The following is a 19,023-nucleotide window of genomic DNA, read 5'->3' on the forward strand; positions in this document are numbered from 1 at the left end:
CTGCGCTTTAGGAGCTGTAGAAATCCACTCTTGCAAACTGCTATTACAAACACGGAGGTCGATTACAAATCGCAAACACAAACGTTCATTTCATAGATTACATGTTCATTTACAGAGGCAGCGGGTCTAGTGAAGCAGGGATACAACCCGTCGGCTTTGACCAATGATGTCATACATTACTCATAAATAACGATGTCTTCACTTCCAGCCATAGATAATAAAACAGTTCTGTGTTCGGGATAAGGGCTATCATTGTACATTAAAATAATTGAATGTGATTTGAAAAGAGATCGCTACATCTTGCTCAAAATATTCTTCGTGTGCATTTATTTAAATAATTGGTTGTTTGCAATTCATTCGGTACTTAATTTCATTCTTAGTGATATTGAGGCAATTTGGACTATTAGTTTCTTATTTTAGGACAATTTTTAGTATCTCATTTTCGTTTGTAGGTATGGATTTTTCTATTCCTATGAACCTGGATGATTTGAGAGAGGCTGTGTACGTAGATATGTTGGCCAGGATTTGTTTCATACAAATTTGTGGTCTCGTTGCCTAGTATGTTCGATGTCGTGAGTGCGGCGAATATATGCGGCTCACAAATGTATCTCGTCGCCGTACTCACGACCTATTCTTATGGCGCTGCAGCAAAAATCGGTTGTGGCGGTCCATTAGACGAGGGACGTGAGTCGAAAAATCTAAGCTCGCCTTGAGATACATTATGAAAATTACGTACTGTTGGCGTCTGAGATATCCTGTGTGGCTGTGTGTCCATGAATGTCGTGTGAGTAAGCGTACAGTTGTGGATTGGTACTCTTTTTGTAAGGAAGTTTGTGGGGAATACATGAAATATAGGGGGCCGTTGGGGTAGGTGGGCGGGCGTTATGGTCGAAATTGACGAGTCGCATTTTGGCAAAAGGAAGTACAACGGGGGGGAACCTCCGGTGGGATTATGGGTTTGGGGGGCTGTAGTTTCTGGTCAAGAGTGTGACATTATAGTGTTTAAGGTAGTACCCAATTGAAGGAAGGAAGTTTTAGTCAGCTTAATTGAAGATCATGTTGCAAAGGGTTCTACTGCAATTTCAGATGGTTTTCCTTCATATAGGGATTTAGGGGAAAGGGGTTATCAGCATCACAATCACAATACTGAGTTCAGATCAGTATCCACAGGGGCCTGCACAAATAGCATAAAGGGTTATTGGTCAGGTGGTAAATCTCTTGTAGGGAAGGGGAAACGTTAGATTTCCACACTTCGAAGTCACTTAGGCGAATATTCGTGGAGGCGTAATATTCCACAAACATATTGCCCGTTCAAATGTTTTGTTACACGGGTGGGCAAATGTATCCGTCCGAAATATGTTAGCTAATTTCACATCAGAATGGGGGGGGGGGGGGTGAATGTGTGTGTCTGTGCGTGTATGTGTATGTGTGTGTGTGTGTGTTTGTGTGTATGTGTGTGTGTGTTTTCGTAATGTTTTGTGTTATGTGGGTATGTGATTTTTGTTGATGTCTGTCTAGGCGAGCTTCGGTTCTTTTAAGAAGTTCCCGTATGGTAAGTTCAGTTTTCCATTTTTTTTCTTTTACTGAATTCGACTCTTTTGACGTATTTCATTGTTGTATTACACCATTACGTATGTTTTCGTGTACTCCACTACGTAACAGAAATTTCGCAGCTGGCGTCCTATTTCGTTTCCCAGCACTCGTATCAGTACGATTTTTTCGAATCTGTACTAGCAATATTAAAGACCAAAGCGCGACACAACTAAAATTTGTATCCCGTCCTTCAGTTGACCTTTACACTGACACTACCTATTCGAAAAGAACGACATATGTAACATTGATGAGATTTACCTATACATGTCAACTGGAGAGCAGGATACAAATGTTATGTATAGGTAGATAGCTCAACTAAAGAATGGGATACCATTGTCACTGCTATGATCAAACCTAAAACTTTCAGTCGATACTATTAGCATCGAAGGCGAAAAAAAACTATACCCCATAGTGAAGTACGGGATCCAAATTGTATATGTGTCGTCTTATTGCCTCTTCACGTAGTTCAACTGAGGTACAGGTTGCAAATGTAACGTACGTCCATTTCTACGTCTTCGTTAGCCAACGGAACTACGGGATACAAATATTATGTACGTAACTCGTTCTGCCATCGGTAGTACTACTATCTACGCAAGAACAGACTTTGCAACTTAAGGTTCAAATGTTTTGCCTGCTACCTTTATTTAGAAGTTAGCATACTGTTTCAACATTACGATTTAGTAATGGAATTAAACCTACAAATGATAATTTTAGTTACTTGAAATTGTTTATCGAAAGTGTAGTCTGGTTAGTTTCGAAAATCGCTTTGGGTGGAAATATGAAACAGGCTGTTCCATATTACAAAGCCTTTTTTGTTTTGTAGGTGTCGCCATGCCAAGAAACAGGTTATGGCCTGAAAAAAGGGGAATGCGACAGAAATGGCGACCTGAAGATATGGTTCAAGCAATAATGGCTGTTAGGGATAAAACTAAAACTCTAAATGAAGCAGCAAGATGTTTCAATATACCAAAAGCTACTCTCTTTAGAAAGGTGGCTAGAAAGGATATAGATTTAAATACTTTAACACATGAAAAATTAGGTAGAAAACCTATTCTTCCCCAAGAAATTGACAAGAACCTTGTTGAGTATTGCCTATTGATGGAAAAGAAATTTTATGGACTCACTCATAATGACGTGAGGCGAACGGTTTATCAGCTGGCAGTAAGAAATGGAATCAGCAATCCGTTCACTGACGATATGGCTGGAAGTGCATGGTCCGACCTCTTCATGAACAGACACAAGAATGAGCTTTCAGTACGAAAGCCTGAAGGAACATCACTTGCTCGAGCCACTGGCTTTAACCGAGAGAGCGCCATGAAATTTTTTGATCTTCTGGAAGCCGAACACACTAAACATCGCTATCCTCCTGACCGGATCTTCAATGTTGACGAGTCTGATCTTAGTGTAGTGCAGACAAAAAATTCCACATGTAATTGGCATCAAGGGAAGAAAACAGATAGGAGCCCGCACTGCTGCACAGAGGGGAAGTCTGGTGACGATCATTGCATGTATGGGTGCAGGTGGCAACTTTGTGCCTCCAGTGATGGTTTTTCCACGCACCAATTGCACAGACAGATTAATGAAAGGTGCACCTTCTGGAGCTATTGGAAAATGTCATCCGTCAGGTTGGATACAGTCCTATTTATTCACTGAATGGTTTACCCACTTCGTTGAACATACGAAAGCTACAACTGAATCCCCAGTCTTGCTCATACTGGATGGACATTATTCTCACACCAGGAATATAGATGTCATAATAAAACAAAAGATAATCATGTGACCATTCTCTGCTTGCCACCTCATACTACACATAGACTAAAGCCCCTTGATAGGATTTCCATGTGCCCCCTAAAAACATACTACAGTGAAGAGATTAGGCAGACACTAAGAACAGGCGGTATGGACTAGAGATGTGCAAAACTGTTCTTTTCAGAGATTGGATCAGAACTGTTCACTCCCTGAAATGAATTAGCTCTTTTTCATGACTCACCACTCATTTACAATAGAAAATAAATGGAAGGCACATTGCCCTTTAAACTTGGTTTATTCCAGTACTATACCTGTATTTTCATCTTATTTGATCCTATTTTGAAGTAAAACAGATAATGAGTAAGAATTTTGTATTGTTTATTGAAATTTCCACGATATGACAAAGTTTTTGATTATTGATTTATTTTGCACTATCGTGGTTTTTTTGGTGATCGGAAAATGTTGTAACTTGAGATTTACATTAACAATATATTTGGCTATAATGTATTAAAATTTCATTAACCTCATACAAATACATCGCAAGCCATATATTTTTAAAGTGAACGTTTCCTTCCGAAGACGCCTAAAATCGCAAAATCCGTACCAGAATAAGAAAAAAATATATAAATTTGACTGTAAAACGAAAGTGCTGCATATAGCCTTACGCAGAATAAAACAAGGAAAATATTGGTGTATCACATTTTGCGTAACGTTTATCGGTTCGCTCGTAATTAAAGCGTAAATTCGAGTGCCCATAATAAAAATCCTATAGTAAGAGGAGTCATAAGGAACCTAATCTAATCAGTTTAAACAAATAAAAATAAAATAAAAACAATTGATGTATACATAACATAATAATGTAATATACATAGCGGTATTACTACGAAGAACAATATCCAGTGGGGACGAACTCTGATGCAGAGGCGCTGAGTCGAGCAGGTCGAACCGCAAGCTGTATTACTGCATGAGCTGAGACCGCAGAGACCAGAGTCACACCTGAGTCGCTTAGCTCAACGCTCTGGCTAGAGTCGAGACGGTGGGGTGAGCATTGAGTGGGCGAGTTCCGAGGGTGGGGGGAGCGGTGAACTCACCCGCTCCGAGACAAATCGTCCGTTCCCTTGCGAGCAGGTTTTTGCAAGTAGTTCCTATGTTATCCGCTAGGTGGCTCTCTGTCCTGTTGCTCGCATCAACTGCCCAGAGGGCAGGACGTGCGACTGAAACGATCGCCGACAGAGTGCGATGCGAAGTTAAGCTGCGCCAGACACTGCACACGGCAGACGACGCACAGAGACGGCACGGCATATGTGAAACACAAAATCCAATGGGGCACTGCACAATGCAGGCAGCCAAGGTAGAAGCAGGGCAGAGGCCGGCACTGGCTGTGTTGTGTGGCGTGCACTGTGCTCTGACCAGCAGAGGCGCTGCTGATATGCTCCGTCTCTCTCTCTCTCTCTCTCTCTCTCTCTCTCTCTCTCTCTCTCTCTGCCATGGGAAACGTTTGGAGCTACCGTTCTTTTTTTTCTGAATCACTGATTGTTCACTCCTTTGAAAGATTCAACTCTATGAATTAGTTCAAGAGCCGATTCCCCTGTCCATACTATGGACACCTACGACATTGCGGAGAAGTTTGGAAAGGTGTAACTCAGAGTTCAAAGTGGTGCAGTAGCAGTCAATGGATTCAAATGTACCGGCATTTATCCACTAAACAGAGGTATTTTTACAGAAGCAGATTTCATTGCAGCTGAACATGAAGCAGAAAAGGTGGCTGACAGTGGTGAAGCACTTTGTGACGATGGAGATGCCGGAGGTGACTGGAAGCAAGGCGATGGGGGGGGGGGGGGGGAGGGAAGAGCAGACAGCGGGTCCATCAACACCCGTAGGCTATGTAAAGCCACAACACATCTCTCCAGTCAAAAAAGAAGACATCAAACAGAGGTCGGAAAGCGCTTCCGGTTGGTTACTGTCCTAACCGGTTCACCCTATAAAAAGGCTTTGAAGTGTTTCATAGAAAAGAAACAAAACACTGAACTGAATCTACAGAAGAAAAAGGCATCAATTCAGGTATCTTCCTTTTATAGCCCTATAGATCAACCAGGAACCGCCAAAATATCAGACAGATCTACGAGAGCGAAGACTGTTGACACCGGTAAACGAACACTGTTCTCAACTACAAAAAGAAGTAAGGAAGAAAGCTGTAGCGAGGAAGAGGAAATAGAACTATCTTCTGGTAGTTCAAACCTGATAGAATCTCTTGCGAAAGACCTTCCCGAAAACGATGATCCAGACTGTTTGTTTCGTGGTGAGGCATTTAAAAAGTCAAAACCTGGAGAACTTTGGGTTCAATGTGTCATGTGTCAGAAATGGGCTCATATGTTGCGCAGTGGGTGTGAGACTTAAGTGTTCATTTGCGACTTTTGTTCATGAATAACTTTAAATTGTGAACCGGAATTGTTATCTATATCTCATAAAAACTATTTTACTACAGATTTTCATTGTAATTTGCGATTTTTTCCATGTAAGGTCAAAATACCATTTTATAATTTCATTAATAAAAATCTAAACTGGGACTGTATATTTTATTATTTATTTTAAATCTGTTTCATATTACCACCCTACTTCGAAGTGCTCATAATTTACAGCAAGTTAAAAAATCTATTGTAATTATTTATTATGCTCATTTTTCATCAAAATTATTATTCATCTTTTGTCATAGATATATAAACTAACACAGGTGACATTTTTGACGAAATAGCCACATTTTAAATTCAGTATTTTGCATTAAACAAAAAAGTGTTCCATATTACCACCCCTTCCCCTAGTACTAGCGAATGGGAAATAACGACATTTATAACATGCATATTCTGTACTTCAATTGACCTATGTATATCAATTGAAGAATAGTATACTAGTACTACGGAAGACGAAAATTAGCGCCACACATAACATTTATATCCTGTTCTTCAGTTCACCTATATAGGTGAATCACTTCAATGTTACATATATCGGTCTTTTCGTCTAGGTAGTATCAGTATCCCGTACTTCAGTCAACTGAAGTACGGTATACTAACTTACTTGTGTCGGTCTTTTCGCATTTAGTAGTGCTAGTATAGACCCGAAAAGTCGTAGTGCTGGGAAAGGGAAGAAGAGCAACAGCTGCCAAATTTGTATTACGTAATGCAGTTGACGAAAACATACGTAATCGTGTAATACAACAGTGAAATACGTCAAAATAGACAAATACAGTAAAACAAAAAAAATAAAAAGCTGGACTTACCACACGGAAACTTCCCCGCAAAAAAAAAAGAAAAAAACAAAGCTCGCCTAGAAAGACATCAACAAAAATCACATACCCACATACACAAGAAACACAACATTACGAAAGCACATACACACATTCGCCCCATCCCAATCTGAAATTAACTCAAAATTTTGGACGATACATCTGCCCAACACGTTTAAGAAAACACTTAAACGGGCAACATGTATCGGGTACACTATGCCTCCATGAATATTCATCTAAGTGATTCTGTAGTGTCGAAATCCGTCGTTTCCCCCTCCCTATAACAGATTTTATAGCTGACCAATATCCTTCTATGCTGTTCGTACAAGCCCCAGTGGACAAAGATCCGAATTCAATATTGTGATTAACAACAAGATGCTGATAACCCCTATTCCCCAAATCCCGATATGAAGAAAAACCATCTGAAATCACTACGTAACCCTCTGCAACATGACCTTCAATTAATGTGACCAAAACTTCTTTCGTTCGATCGGGTACTACTTTAAAAACTACATCTTCACATTCTTGACCTGAAACAGCACCCAAAACCCATAATCCCACCGGAGGTTCTCCCCCGTTGTACTTCCTTTTGCCAAAATGCGACTCGTCAATTTCGACCATAACGCCCCCCCCCCTCCCCCAACTGCCCCATATACTTTAAATATTCCCCACAAACTTCCCTACAAAAAGAGTACCAATCGACAACTGTACGCTCACTCACACGACATTAATGCACACACAGGATACCTCAAACACCAACAGTATGTAATTTTTATGATATCCCTTGTAACGGAACTGAAATGATGGTGGGCTGACAGTAATTTGGAGCCCGCGCGTCGGAAACGGGCGCGCTTGTGTGAGACTGCCAGGGAGTGCACCCTGATGCCATCTATTGGCGAAACTGGGAATTAGCGCTGTCAGACAAATCACTAAGCTCTCAGAGTCAAATGTATTCTTTTTCTTGGTAATTATAAGTTATTACTTTATAATTTAATGTTGTAAAACGCTAGTAGTAAATTATTATGACTGGTATGGACTCCAGGGTAGTAAATATAAATATTCTTAAATACTAAATGATTTCGGTAAAAAGGTGGTAGGGGAACGCCCCCACTCTTGGTGATACGAGCGTAGCTAGAGGTAGCTGGAGACCCAGGGACTGAACAATGAAATGGCCTGGGGAGTGTTGACGTGATCGGACGTGCGTAACTGTGCTCACACAAAAGTGATTGTGCAACAGAGAAGAGGCGAATATCGTCGCCGTTTTTGGAGTAAAACGCGACGAATGGTTGTTGAAGCCGCCTCTATGCCACTGGGGCTGATTGTAAGAGTTCCTGCGCCCAGATTTTATGGCGGACGTGCAGTAGCTTATACGAGTGCTACAGCTCGTAGTTCCAGCCGCCATTAAGGGCATGAGGCGTGAAGAGCTGCGTTAGCCACCGGCATCTCACCACCAGCACCGACACGTCTACCCAAGGCAAGACTGCTTGCAATTGTTAAGTCGAACTATGTATACATGTAAAAGGAGAATACCAGTTTTCTTTTATGCAAGTGCAGAGGACAGAATATAGTAATGAGTAAAATTACGACGCATGTTGTTCATTGTAAAGTGTAGTAACCTCAAACATAGTATAGTGAAATCAGACTGAGGCCACCATCGCCTCTTTCATTTACAATTCTTTTGGTTGTAGAATACTTTAGCGTATAAGAATGTTGAAAAGAGCAATGGTCACACCAGAATGAGTCGCCTATTTATAGTTACTTAGATTTTTCTGAGCAACCTTTTAAGTAAAATCACTTAACTAATTCTGTATCAATGGTCCAAAGAGTAATATCCAAAATCATTAAATAAGTTGAAGGATAGAATTTTGTTAACCGAAGTTGCATAACCTGTCTTGGTAGTAATTACCAAGCCACCTCACAGAAATTGAGAGAGTATTTGCTTTGTAGAATCATCTAGAATGATCAGAAATAGTAATATTCAGAATTAAATTTAAATTCAACTCAAGCCATTTCACTTTGAAACGAGCCCAAAAATTGATTTATTCTTTTGCTCCTTCAGAGCTGGCGACCGTAGTTATAAGTATTTTCAGGAGGATTCGACGGTAAGTCTGCTGCTCTCGTCGTGCTGATAGGATTATCCACTGCTGCTAGCAGTGGTGATTGGATACATAAGCTCACTACCAAGTTAAGTGGGTCAGGTAGGCAGTGTTACCGTGTGAACTGTAGGGCACTGTAGGCCGTGGATCGAACCCATTCAATCATCACAGCTCTTAGGGAAATAGTCCGGTTAGGAGTGTACTATTCATTAGGTAAATACTGGCGAGTAACGGTCAAAAATGTATACGCAAGTGAATTTAGCAAGGTCCACGTAGCACCTAGTTAATGTGGTGCAATGGCGAGGGTAGGAGTGGAGTAAAAGTGAGCTGAGCTTGTGGCAGCTGTGCTGGATTCAAATATTAACTACGTGAATTCACTACTGCCTCTTACCATTGGGACTGAGCTATTTACAGTTAAAATACGTAGCAGTAAGCGCAAAGGCGTGACAGCTACAAGTCCGTATTGGTTTTATACATACGGAATTGGGAAGTGGGTCATTCCGTCAGTGGAGGGGGTTAAAACAACCGAGTCAGTGGAGAACATACCCCATTTACTGATGGAAAGATTCAGCGGTTCGGTCGCATGTGGCGACCGTGACAGGACTAACCAAGTTTGTAGAATAATGGCTGCAATAAAAGTGTTTTATATAAACTTGTAGTTTCAAGAAAATTTTAAATTTAAAATTCTGTTGTAGACAAATATACCACAATTGGTAAGTTCAACACGACAACCTGCAAAGCAGCAAAAGAAAGTCCAATAGGAGGAGTTAAACAAGTAATACTTGGTTTAATAAACATTTCTATTAGGCACGAAATACAGCAGCATAAGATGGAGTCGAATAGTAACAAGCAAGACGAAAACATTACAATGTCAGACCCAGAATTAGGAACCATAGATACTGTTGTAGGGTTGGAAAATCTTATAGATGAATCCACACCCATAAGACAGGAGGAACGGGAAGTGAAACCAAAGGTAGTGAAAAGTGAACCCAATGTATCTGTGGATGCAAGTCACAAGTGAGAGGATATGGAATTAACAAGTTTGTTAAATAGGATGATGGCGCAAATTCAAGAAGGGAATGCTAGTTTGAAAGCAGAAATGGCTAGTCATATATCCCAATTGGATGAAAACCTATCTGGTAAAATAAAAGCCAATTTAGATATTTTGAATACGCAAAGCCAACGTATCACAGAGGTAAACAAATCAGTAAATAGCATTAGGGCTGAAATAACAAATGTTCAGAGAAAAGACACAGAAATAGAGAAAAGATTTGATACCAAAATTCAGAGAATAGAGAAATCAGTGGAACCTTTGGTTAGGGAAAAATTAGAACCGATAATTGAAAGTAAATTACAGGTGATAGTACCAGTTCTAAAGAAAGAGATTGTTAAAGAAACGGCAGCTGATATTGAAACACTGCGCAATACCATGTTGAGTTTTGATGCATGTGTGCAGGAGCAGGAAAATACACTGCGTAATGAGATAAAATTATTAAGTCAGCAAGTTCAGAATCAGACGTTTCTTAACTGTAGTGGTATCCCATTGGTAATGCAAAAATCGGAAATACTGAGTAGGGAGGAAAAATACGATCCTCAAAAGAAACAAGGTGGATGGCATCCAATGGATTTTATAAAAAATTGTGAACGTGTCTTACCAACAGACATGTCGGATAAAGAAAAAATTAATTTAGTAATAGACGCTTTAGCAGGTCATGCTAAACGTTGGGGATTGAATTTGGATATCGACAATTTGAAGTTTACAGACTTCAAAGAAAAGTTCCTTGAGGAATTCTGGAGCACACAACAGAGAGATAGGTTGTGGAGAGAATTCGTTGTCGCCAGAATGCCAGAACATGGGCGTGGGCTCGTGAAAGAATACTGTGAAGGATGGTTCAAGCGTTTGGAGTATCTTAAAGATCGTAGATCAGAATCGGAGATAGTGTGGGAGTTGTGGAAAGAGCTACCTGACGATTCAAAGCGTTATGTAGGAGGCACTCATCGAACATTCGATGAATTTTTAGAAAAAATCGAGAATGAAGATAGGTGGCGTGAAACTAGAGAGTTTCGAGGTTTCAGAAACCAGAATGGAATAGTAAAAGGTGGTAGGAATGAACCGCAAATTAACATGATGAGAGGAAGAGGTCAAGAAGGTAACTCTCAGCGAGGGAGAGGACACTATCAGGGAAACAGGATGCATTATCAAAATCAGGAAAACTAAATACCGCGCAGGTCAAGGGCCTAACGCGCGCGGAAAGAAAGAAATGGCCCAAATATAGGGAAGATCGGAGTAGGCAGTACTATAGTAGGATAGTGCGTCGTTCGCCTGAAGAGCAGTTACATAAACGAAACTTTGCGAAGTATAATGCAGGGATACAAACAGAAGAGAGAGAGCAGGGAGGAGTTATTAAGGGAAATGAAGTAGGAAAAGAATATCGGTCGGATGTGAAGGCTCACGTGAATGAAATAAGTACAATTCGCGGTCAGAGTGACGAATTGATGAAGGAAGAGTCAGAGAAGGCGTTGTTTGTCGGTAGGGATGGTAACTGTGCAGAGAGGCAGGGGCAAGGGAGGAGTGATGTGACTTATGGTAAAAGGTTCGTACGAATAGTCGACGAATCGCATCGAGAAGTAATTAAAGAGGAAAGGGTGGATAAGAAAAAGGGGCATAGTGCAGAGACGCATGCCGATTCAGAAATTACCTCGTATGCAGAATATGTACATCAGCTCAAAAGCCAGCCAGCACAATTAGAAAGATCTTCCACTCAAGTGATTAATTTGGACCCGAATGTGACAGTGTTAGAAAGCCATACCGATTATGATGTGTACCTAGTGACAGCAAGAGTACATGACTGTGATGAAGATTCTTTTAAAGAAATTAGAGAAAGTGTATCTAACCAAGAGAAAGAGTGTTGTGATCCCTGTAGTACTGAAGCAAATGAGTTGAGTGAGACTGGAATTCCATTAGTAGGGGAAAATAATGAAAGTAAGAGTGGCGAATGCACTATCCAACAAAGGGAAAGTATTGAAATGGATTATAATTTGCGAGAATTATTTGAACCCGAAGAAGGTCATATTTCTAAGGAGGAGGAATTATCGTCAGAATCATCAGAAAGCATCCAGGGAGAAAAAGAAATAGAGGAAGTTTCCGATTCCGCAACCGAGAGTTCAGGCATGACAGATTCGAATGAGAACGCGATGGCATTAAAGAGCCTAGACGAAGGACTATTGGAAAAAGTGGTGAAAGAATTTAGGATGAAAAGGAGAAAGAAACCTCTGGATGGAATGGTCAGTATAAAAACCGGAAAAATAATATGGCAAGACTTGGCGGTGGAAAAGGATTTATTATGGGAAGATAAAGAAAGTATGAAAGAGGACAATAGGATGCAAACAATCCTACCTATTAATGTATGTGGGTACGATTTATATGTATTGTTAGATACGGGTGCTCAAATAAGTGCTATTTCGCACGCATTTTTTGAGATGATCAAAGAGCAACGAGGAGTAGTCATGATGCCAGTAACAGGTGTTAAAGTGATAGGGGCGACAGGGAAATGTAGTAAACCTGTTAAACATCAAGTGATGATGGAATTTAAGATAAAAAACAAGCTATTTTCTAATGCATTTTTAGTAGTTCCAGAGCTCAGTGCCGAGATCATTTTAGGCATTGACTGGTTAATAAAACAAAAAGTAATTATAGATTGTGACAGAGGGATAATAGTTTGTAAAGTTGATAGTGCGGTATTAGAAATACCATTTGAATCATCTAGAGTAATGGAAGAGAACCAGCTGAGATGGGTAGAATTTAGAGATGATCATGATTCAGGAATAGGTCAAAAATTCGATTGGTTTCTGGTGAGGCAGATAGTTGAAGATGGAAATAAGGAGACACTCCTTCGAAATGTAGTGGATAAAACGGAAGGACTATCTGATGCCCAAAGGGAGGATCTATGGCAAATTCTGAAAGAAAATCAGGAGGTATTTTCGGACAAACCGGGACGAGTGATAAATTATGAGTACTGCATGGAGGTAGAGGAGCATGAACCTTTCTTTAAACCACCATATAATGTACCCTTGTCTAAGAAAGAAGCAGTTCAAAAAGAAATAGATAAAATGGTTTCATGTGGGGTCATTGAACGGAGTTCTAGCCCATATAATAACCCATTGGTGATAGTAGGTAAGAAGGATGGAAGTGTACGAATAGTGATAGATGCTCGTACTCTGAATAAAGTAGTGAAGAGGGAGTTGGATCGTCCAGAGAACATAGATAATTTATTGCAGAAGTTTAATGGTGTAAAGTACATGACTAGTTTAGACCTAACGGCAGGATACTGGCAAATCCCATTAAGTGAGGAGTCTAGGAAGTACACGGCATTTTTATTCAATGGCAAATGCTACCATTACACAGTGGTACCATTTGGCCTAAATACTTCCGTTTCAGTGTTCATTCGGGCTTTAGACAAAATTTTAGGGAGTGAACTTAGTTCGCTAATCACGGTTTATGTAGATGATTTGTTAATTGCTACAAGGACATGGGAAGAGCACATGGAGTTATGCGACAGGGTGTTCAAAGCTTTAATTAAAGGAGGAATGACCCTGAACCTGAAAAAATGCGAGTTTGTGAAGAAAGAAATAAAGTTTTTAGGTCACATAGTAACACCAGAGGGAATTGAAAAGGATCCCAACAAAGTCAAAGCAATAAGAAATTGTCCGGCTCCAAAGAATAAAAAACAACTAAAGTCGTTTATAGGACTTTGTTCCTTTTATCGTAAGTATGTGGATGATCAGGTGTTCAATAGTCCACATCTGAACAACCTACTTAAGAACAACAGTGTGTATATATGGACTGAGGAATGTGAAACAGCATTCAACTGGCTAAAAGACAATTTGGCTAAAAACATAAAGTTATGGCACCCTGACCTGTGTGAACCATTCCACATGGCAACAGATAGTTCAGATTATGGATTGGGAGTATCCATATTTCAGGAGGTAATGATAGATGGGGAAAAAACTCATAGACAAATAGCATTTGCGAGTAGAACCATGTCTAAGTACGAAAGAAACTATACAGTTTCAGAGAAGGAGGCTTTAGCTATAGTATGGGGTTTTAGGAAATTTCAACTTTTCTTATGGGGACATAAGACTGTGGTCCATACAGACCACAAAGCTTTAATATTTTTGAAGGACTGCAGATTGTTACATAACAGGTTGACCAGATGGGCGCTGTTTTTACAATTTGATATAGAGATCAAGTATGTTAAAGGGAAAGAACATGCAGTACCGGATGCTTTGTCGAGATTACCGGAAGGAGGTGAGACACTAGAAAGTGTAAAGAATAGGGAAGATGTTTTTAAGGTGAATTACTTCAAAAAAGCGGAAGGAAGAGAAAAAATTAGGGAAATATGTCGGAATATGCGAAGATATCAAAGTGATGATGATGCACTCAAGTCGGTAAAGGTCAAGTTTGACAATCTGGACGCAACTAACATAAGGGCTTCATATAAAATACATAAAGGTGTACTGTATCTTCAAAGATTAAATAATCCAGGGAAGTGGAGAGTATGTTGGCCGGAACAACACACTGAAGTGCTGATAGATTATGTTCACTTGGCATATGGCCATTGTGGTGCACGGAAGTGTACCGATAAGTTAGATGAATGCATTACCTTTAACAACATGGCACGAAGGGTAGCACAGAGGATAAGATCTTGTGATCTATGCCAAAAGGCGAAAGTAACAAATGCAACTAATCAAGGGCCCATGCAATCAATAAAACCTGATGAAGTATTAGAAATAGTAGCAGTAGATATCTTTGGACCATTACCGAAAACCATGGGGGGTTTTGTGTACATATTTGTAGCAGTTGAACTTTTCTCAAAGTATATAAAGCTTTATCCCTTGAGAAAAGCTACTACCAGAGCTGTGTATGATAAAATGGTGTGTGATTATTTTGTGAAAGTAGGGAAGCCAAAGAGAATACTATCAGATAATGGTGTTCAGTTTTGCTCAAAAATGTGGAAGGATGGGATAACTGAGAAACAGGTAGAAGTGGTACATATCTCAGCTTATCACCCATCAAGCAATCCAGCAGAAAGATATATGCGTGAGATAGGTCGGTTATTTAGGACGTACTGCCATAGTAACCACAAGAAGTGGGGCATGTATGTGAGTGAATTCGAAGAAATCATGAATTCATTAACAAACGAGAGCACTGGATTTACTCCAGAAGAAATCCTGAAAAAGACAAGAAGTAAAAGTCTAGTAGAAGACCTACTAGAATTTCCAAATAGAGTTGAATTAGATTATGATAGTAAAAAGAACTTAGTAAAAGACAAGATGAGAAAACAAGCAGATGCGAGAATTCGTCGTCACGACGAAAAAGTAAGGAATCCCAAATTCAAAATAGGTGATCTCGTTCTTGTAAAAACACATGAAAAGTCAAGTGAAATTAATAACGAGATCAGCAAATTTAAATATATATATAATGGACCATTTAAAATAGTGCCCATACCCAATGTGAATGCTTATTATTTAGAGTACCCATTAACAGGCAAACGCCTGGGAGTAAGAAACATAGTGGATCTCAAAAGGTATGAACCACGAATTCTACCAGATGGAAAATAAATATATAAATAAATATTAAAGTAAACCAATATGTAAATAGTTGTGTTTCTTTTGTTCTATGTGAAAGGTAAATGCTCACTAAAATATATTGCAGTATTCTAATGAAACTTCTAGTTTAAGTAGAGACTAAACGGACTGGGAAAGACTGAGCTTCTAAGAAAGCCTTAATAGATGTGTAAATAAGTGTTGTGGAAGAGGTAGAAAAGTGAGGAGGTAAAGTGAAAAGGACGGGCTACAAAGTAATAGGCGCATAACGTGTGTTTTACTTGCCTGAAATAAAAGAAGTGTATTTAAAACTTTGAAAAAAAAAATGTTTAAAGTGTACTGTGTTTAGAAGTAAGAAAATTGGAAAGAATATATGTAAATCATTTATGTAATGTTTAGCAGGAAAGAGAGAAAGAATTGGTGTTTAATTTTAAATATGTAATATAAGTATCGAGGTGTATCAGTAAGAAAGGGAAAACCCTTGGAAAAAGCTTATCGAACATTTCAGATTCATTATAGGAGAGACTTCTTATTGAATTATCACTGTAAGATAATTCAATAAGAAGTGGGGCATGTGTAACGGAACTGAAATGATGGTGGGCTGACAGTAATTTGGAGCCCGCGCGTCGGAAACGGGCGCGCTTGTGTGAGACTGCCAGGGAGTGCACCCTGATGCCATCTATTGGCGAAACTGGGAATTAGCGCTGTCAGACAAAGCACTAAGCTCTCAGAGTCAAATGTATTCTTTTTCTTGGTAATTATAAGTTATTACTTTATAATTTAATGTTGTAAAACGCTAGTAGTAAATTATTATGACTGGTATGGACTCCAGGGTAGTAAATATAAATATTCTTAAATACTAAATGATTTCGGTAAAAAGGTGGTAGGGGAACGCCCCCACTCTTGGTGATACGAGCGTAGCTAGAGGTAGCTGGAGACCCAGGGACTGAACAATGAAATGGCCTGGGGAGTGTTGACGTGATCGGACGTGCGTAACTGTGCTCACGCAAAAGTGATTGTGCAACAGAGAAGAGGCGAATATCGTCGCCGTTTTTGGAGTAAAACGCGACGAATGGTTGTTGAAGCCGCCTCTATGCCACTGGGGCTGATTGTAAGAGTTCCTGCGCCCAGATTTTATGGCGGACGTGCAGTAGCTTATACGAGTGCTACAGCTCGTAGTTCCAGCCGCCATTAAGGGCATGAGGCGTGAAGAGCTGCGTTAGCCACCGGCATCTCACCACCAGCACCGACACGTCTACCCAAGGCAAGACTGCTTGCAATTGTTAAGTCGAACTATGTATACATGTAAAAGGAGAATACCAGTTTTCTTTTATGCAAGTGCAGAGGACAGAATATAGTAATGAGTAAAATTACGACGCATGTTGTTCATTGTAAAGTGTAGTAACCTCAAACATAGTATAGTGAAATCAGACTGAGGCCACCATCGCCTCTTTCATTTACAATTCTTTTGGTTGTAGAATACTTTAGCGTATAAGAATGTTGAAAAGAGCAATGGTCACACCAGAATGAGTCGCCTATTTATAGTTACTTAGATTTTTCTGAGCAACCTTTTAAGTAAAATCACTTAACTAATTCTGTATCAATGGTCCAAAGAGTAATATCCAAAATCATTAAATAAGTTGAAGGATAGAATTTTGTTAACCGAAGTTGCATAACCTGTCTTGGTAGTAATTACCAAGCCACCTCACAGAAATTGAGAGAGTATTTGCTTTGTAGAATCATCTAGAATGATCAGAAATAGTAATATTCAGAATTAAATTTAAATTCAACTCAAGCCATTTCACTTTGAAACGAGCCCAAAAATTGATTTATTCTTTTGCTCCTTCAGAGCTGGCGACCGTAGTTATAAGTATTTTCAGGAGGATTCGACGGTAAGTCTGCTGCTCTCGTCGTGCTGATAGGATTATCCACTGCTGCTAGCAGTGGTGATTGGATACATAAGCTCACTACCAAGTTAAGTGGGTCAGGTAGGCAGTGTTACCGTGTGAACTGTAGGGCACTGTAGGCCGTGGATCGAACCCATTCAATCATCACAGCTCTTAGGGAAATAGTCCGGTTAGGAGTGTACTATTCATTAGGTAAATACTGGCGAGTAACGGTCAAAAATGTATACGCAAGTGAATTTAGCAAGGTCCACGTAGCACCTAGTTAATGTGGTGCAATGGCGAGGGTAGGAGTGGAGTAAAAGTGAGCTGAGCTTGTGGCAGCTGTGCTGGATTCAAATATTAACTACGTGAATTCACTACTACCTCTTACCATTGGGACTGAGCTATTTACAGTTAAAATACGTAGCAGTAAGCGCAAAGGCGTGACAGCTACAAGTCCGTATTGGTTTTATACATACGGAATTGGGAAGTGGGTCATTCCGTCAGTGGAGGGGGTTAAAACAACCGAGTCAGTGGAGAACATACCCCATTTACTGATGGAAAGATTCAGCGGTTCGGTCGCACCCTCAAGGCGAGCTTAGATTCCTCGAACCATGTTCCTCGTCTAATGGACCACCGCAACCGATCTTTGCTGCGGCGCCATACGAATAAGTCGTGAGTACAGCGATCGGACACACTTGTCAGGGGCATATGTTCGCCGCACTCACGACATCGAACGTAATCGGCAACAAGGCCAGACATTTGTAAAAATCGAATCGCGATCATCATGTCTACGCCCATAGCCTCCCTTAAATCATCCAGATTCATTGGAATAGATAAATCCAAAAATGAAAAACTAAAAATTCTCCTAAAATAAAAAACTATTAGTCCAAATTATCTCAAACTCAGTAAGAATGAAATTAAGTACCGATTGAATTGCAAACAACCAATTACTTAAATCAATGCACACGAAAAAAAATTACGCAATATCTAGCGCTGTCTTTTAAAACCACATCCAATTTTTTTAGTGTACAATGATGGCGCTTATCCGCAGGGGACAACCGATTTATAATCTACGGCTGGAAAGTAAAGACATTAACATCTATGAGCAACCTATGACGTCATAGGTAAAAGCCGACGGGTGGTATCCCGTGCTTCAGTAGACTTTAAGATAGAATAATGTACTAAATAGTTATTTAAAACATCCAAATTCCGCCTGAATTTTGGAAAAAAAACTCTGGATGCAAATTGATATGATCTCCATGGGAAGCTAGAAAGTGAATCAGTGCTTTTTTCAGATTTTGTCAGTCATCTTGTTGTTGCTGTTGTTGTTGTTGTTGTGGTCTTCAGTCCTGAGACTGGTATGATGCAGCTCTCCATGCTATCCTATCCTGTGCAAGTTTCTTCATCTCCCAGTACTTACTGCAACCTACATCCTTCTGAATCTGCTTAGTGTATTCATCTCTTGGTCTCCCTCTACGGTTTTTACCCTCCACGCTCCCCTCGATCCCTCGATGTCTCAGAACATGTTCTACCAACCGATCCCTTCTTCTAGTCAAGTTGTGCCACAAACTCCTCTTCTCCCCAATTCTGTTCAATACCTCCTCATTAGTTATGTGATCTACCCATCTAATCTTCAGAATTCTTCTGTAGCACCACATTTCGAAAGCTTCTATTCTCTTCTTGTCCAAACTATTTATCGTCCATGTTTCACTTCCATACATGCCTACACTCCATACAAATTCTTTCAGAAACGATTTCCTTACACTTAAATCGTTACTCGATGTTAACAAATTTCTCTTCTTCAGAAACG

Source organism: Schistocerca cancellata, chromosome 8 (genome assembly GCF_023864275.1).
Source record: "Schistocerca cancellata isolate TAMUIC-IGC-003103 chromosome 8, iqSchCanc2.1, whole genome shotgun sequence".
Classification (NCBI taxonomy): Eukaryota; Metazoa; Arthropoda; class Insecta; order Orthoptera; family Acrididae; genus Schistocerca; species Schistocerca cancellata.